The sequence below is a fragment of the Tiliqua scincoides genome, chromosome 4 (genome assembly GCF_035046505.1).
Source record: "Tiliqua scincoides isolate rTilSci1 chromosome 4, rTilSci1.hap2, whole genome shotgun sequence".
Taxonomy (NCBI): domain Eukaryota; kingdom Metazoa; phylum Chordata; class Lepidosauria; order Squamata; family Scincidae; genus Tiliqua; species Tiliqua scincoides.
Window position 1 is genome coordinate 100970135 of NC_089824.1, and position 4526 is coordinate 100974660.

At 44.5% G+C, this 4526-nt stretch overlaps 1 pseudogene; it reads right to left on the reverse strand.

Annotated features, from left to right (window-relative positions):
• Positions 1-2475: 2475 nt before the first annotated feature.
• Positions 2476-2592, reverse strand: LOC136650171 (5S ribosomal RNA; annotated as a pseudogene).
• Between the last annotated feature and the right edge of the window lie 1934 nt (positions 2593-4526).

The window sequence follows — 4526 nt, forward strand, 5'->3', positions numbered from 1 at the left end:
ATGAAGGTCTCTCAATAGCTCAAGGCCTATTAAAGGCCTTGCGTGAAGCAAGGCCGGCCTTTCCTTTGCTGCTACTTCACAGACATGAAACAGCAGGCAGTGGAGGGAGCCCTCGGCCTGCAGTTCGTGCGAGAGGTCAAACAGTCAGCACTTGCTGTGAGAGCAGTTGAGTCGGGCCAGTTTGGGCTCCACAAGTGTCTGGTGGGGCAGAGGCTCATTGGAGACTGAGAGCTCCCTATGGGCCAAATTGGGGGTCCCCGAGGGCAGCAAATGGCCCCAGGCCGGAGTTTGGGCACCCCTGCCCTAGACTCCCCCTTTTAGCTTTTGCTTCTTCTCTCCCCTCCCCATACCTCTCCTTCCCTCCTTTCCACACGTGCTACCTTCTACCCTCTCAAGCCCCTGCCTCTTCTACCCCTTCTTTCTTAAGGGCAGGAAACCTGGCCTGCTATCTCCAGACTTAGTTCATCCAGGGGAAGCCAGAGAGGTTCTACGTGGTCTGCCCTTCAATTACATTAATGCAGCTTAGTCACTGCCATTCATCGTTACTGCCGCTACACAATCTCTTAACACATGGCACCAAGGACAGGGTGGAGTGGCTCCTTTTCTTGTTTTCAAGGGATATTTATACTTTCTTGTTCTCTAAAAGCGCTATGTACAGTCCAGCCATGTGCTAAGTCATTTCAGGCTTGGAAGTCCACTCTATGGCTGTGAAGTGCAGTAAGAGGTCTGGATTAAACACTTGAGGACACTAGAGAAATACTTGACTTGTGAACTAGGTAAAGGTATGCAGGATCAAGGTTTGTGCACAGAGGAACATTCCAATCCCTCACAACAGGAATCTGTGGCAGGCCTCTCAGGTTTTTGCCAAGAGTCCAGTCCGTGAATTTTGATTTTTCCCATTTTCCCACTTCCCAATGCCACCCCTGGGAAGGTGTGGTAAAAGGCACCCTTCCACCCAAATGGGAACCCTTGTTTTTATCATATGGAACTGGCTTGTCTTGGGCATTCAGTGTAGCTTTGCCATCATGACCTGTGCAACCTGCATATTCACAGGAAAAGCTTGACTTCCAGGTTAAGTCAATGAGGTCAGTGAGGATTGACAGTGCTGCTTTGGCTAACACCAGGCTCTGTTAGAAGAAGAGGTCAGGAGGAGAACATCAGCACCCCACTGGGTTTCACTGTGTCCTGTCCATTTGCCAAGCCCATCCACCTGACCATGACTGAGGGGAGGTCTTAGGGGCTGAGCTAGGTCTCCTGCTGCAGATTTAACCAGTGGCAAAAGTAAAATTTGATCCCTTAATAAAAGGGGGGCTGGATTCAGAGTGGTGCATTTTGTTCTAGCATTTTGTACATTGCTGTGGTAACCTTCCGGGCCTGGAGGCAAACAAGAGAACCTCAATAAAAAATGAAACAGCACAAGGCTATGCATGTCTACTTCGAAGTAAGTCCCATTGTGTTCAGTGGGTCTTACTCCCAGGAAAGTGGGTATAGGATAGCCACCCCTGTCTGCAAATTCACTCAGAAGGGTTGAAATACTACACATCTCATTCTATCTGCAATGATTGGCTTGATTTATTCAGTTTATAAGTAATTAAACTGTGTTTACTTCTCTAAATATTATTATTATTAACAGTATTTATATACCACTTTTCAACAGAAAGTTCACAAAACGATTTACAATAAAAGGGCTGCACTTAATATCTGCTTGTTTTGATTTTCAGGTTAGAAGGGAATTTTTTTTCTAAACCCCATAAAATGATTAAATGTTCTTTTTTTGTTAAGTGGTTTTGTGTGTGTGTGTGTGTGTGTGTGTGTGTGTTTTGTTTGCTGTTGTTTTGCAAATGTTTGCTGTTTCTGTATTCCTGCCTTTGGGCCTTTTAATTTCTGGTTAGGGCTTCTTCCATAGAATTATCTGAGCCAATCAAGGCTCATGTAGGGAATATAATGCTGTTATAACATTACACAGTCAATAGGATTTGGCTGCATGTTGGTATTTCCGAAAGCAAATGAAATCAATGTAGAGTGTGGGCAAGGTTTCTGGGACTTGTTATATTGACTATCTTAGAAAAGCAGAGATCACAATGAACATCACAATGTTAGAAAGGTACTAACAATCAGATTTAGCTACATGTTGATGGAGGGAGGTCACTAGAACAGCAAAACATTTTTGTTCCTTTTCACAGCAGTCCCCAAAAAATTCCCCCAAGGGAGGAACCTTTCAGCATTAATGGTTGGTGAAATTGCCCCCCCCTTTTGACTCAGTCCAGTAGATACTGGTATGAAAAGCTGTCACAAGATATCTAGGTGTCTCCTAATCCAGTCATAATAAGATCATGCTTATAAATAAGCCCTGAATAAAAGCAAGCACTTTTTTTGGGTTTGTTTTTGGTAGCGGGTGGAGTATAAAATAAAGCCATGAATCATGAGCAGTAAATGGTTGGTTGGCAACCTTCAGTCTCGAAAGACTGTGGTATAAGCCTACAGCACCCAGTATTCCCAGGCAGTCTCCCATCCAAGTACTAACCAGGCCTGATCCTGCTTAGCTTCCAAGATCAGATGAGATCAGGCATGTGCAGGGTAACAGTTGTAGGTCAGCTGTATAATGTGGGTGATGTAGCACAACCAGCATACTGAAGAGTTATGTTTTTTATTTCTATATTTATATTTTATCTGTCAAAGAATTTACCCCACCTTTCCCTCCAATGTATGCTCAGAATGGCTGAAACTGTAATTCCTTATTGAATTTTCTTGTGACCGTCAAATGTTTCTGTTGAGGGCTCTGAATGAGGACATATGTGAGAAGCTTAGTAAACAAGAGCCTGCATTGCCAGGGCCTCTTGAGAGGAATTCTATCAGGGAGTACCAAGTTTATTTTGGGCCCCTTCCCAAAGAGGGAGGGGCTGAAACAAAGTGGGGGGGGGGGATAGCAATTGGGTGGGCAGATTGGGGGCAGAACAGGTAGGGGGAAAGTGGCAACAGCCAGAATAGTCTTTGGAGCCCAGGTGTACCAAACTTCCCAATGCAGAACTCAGGTCTACCTGCCTGCCCGGCATACAGAAAACCAAACACATTCCTAAGTCTCTCTAAAACCTTTCAAATATAGAAAATCATTGCAGGAGATTAGTAGCATTGGGTTTAGACTCACACTAGAATGGAAAGTGTCCTGTGTACACTGTGTACTTCTGCAGCAGCTGAAGTCCCACAGCTGGGTCCCTGAGCTCCTCTACACTCCTTCATGGTTAGCAGGTCCACAAGCTACTGGAGGTAGCTGAGGTACTGGAGCAGCCAATTTCCTCCCAGATGTGACACTGTTAAGGAATGTATGCATTCCTGGGCCTGGTGTGTATGGCTTCTGTCAGTAGCCACTACCATATGCCCACGGTAAGCCCCCAGCATCCCACATGGGCAGTGAGTCTGCGTGAAATTGGAAAATGTAAGATTCCAGGAAATTTCTGGGCCCCCTTCTTTGGCTCCTGGGCCCCCTTTCTGACCCTGGGCCCAGGTACAAATTACCCCCTTTACCCCCTCTCCTAGGCCCTGTGCTTTGCATGGCCTAGGAAGGAGTCACTGAGAAGGTCTCCTACCCTCCTTTCCTTGTCCACTGCATTCTATGCCATTGCCACCTCCTCCTCATCATGGGAAAAAAGTCCTCAGTCTGGTAGTGAGCATTTTCAGTGTCTGATTAAGGCCGCAATCCTATCCATACTTTCCAGGGAGTAAGTCTCACTGAACACAATGGGACTTACTTCTTAGACATGCATAGGATTAGGCTGTAATTCCTCTCCCATGGTGCAACCTTGAACAAGATGGGTCCAGCCCCAGAGAAACAGAACTTGTGTGCCCTAGTTCTTGGATCAAAGGGTAATCTCCATTGATGGCTAAATGAGTAGGATTGTGTAGTGACTGAAATGGGGAGAAGGACTGAAATGGAGGAGAAGCTGAAGCAGGTGGAGATGGGCTAGGCCTGGGCTGTGGGAGAAGAATGGTATGGCTGGAGTGAGGGATACAGAATGGGTTGTAGTAAAAAGATGGAAAACACCCTTTCTCCCAAAACTCATTCTCTACCTTGCCCATGATATCTTATGAACATTTAGTTAGTTGAAGAGAGTGGAAAAATCATTACATAATGTTCCCTTAAATGTCTCTGTTTGTAGGTATAACACAATTTGTTTCCTTTGTGGTTGTTTTTGTTAAAATATAAGCAATAAACATATTCAAGATGTTTGTTTAGAAAATGTATTTGTTTCTGAGAGATACTTTTGAAGTTGTCCTGCTGAGGTTTTAATGTCAAGAATGAATGAATAACTGAAAGAAAAAAGAAAAGACAAGGAGCAGAAAGAATAATTTCTGTGGGAGACAGTGCTGTTTTACATTGAGCTCAATGCCCCTAAAGTCAATGAATCAGGTCAGTGAATATCTCCAGAAAATGCTAGTATTTTCGTGAAGATAGATCTATAGGTATTCTCACATACACTCACACAAGTGCTGCAATCAATACATTCGCATCTTCTGGAAGTCATGTGAAA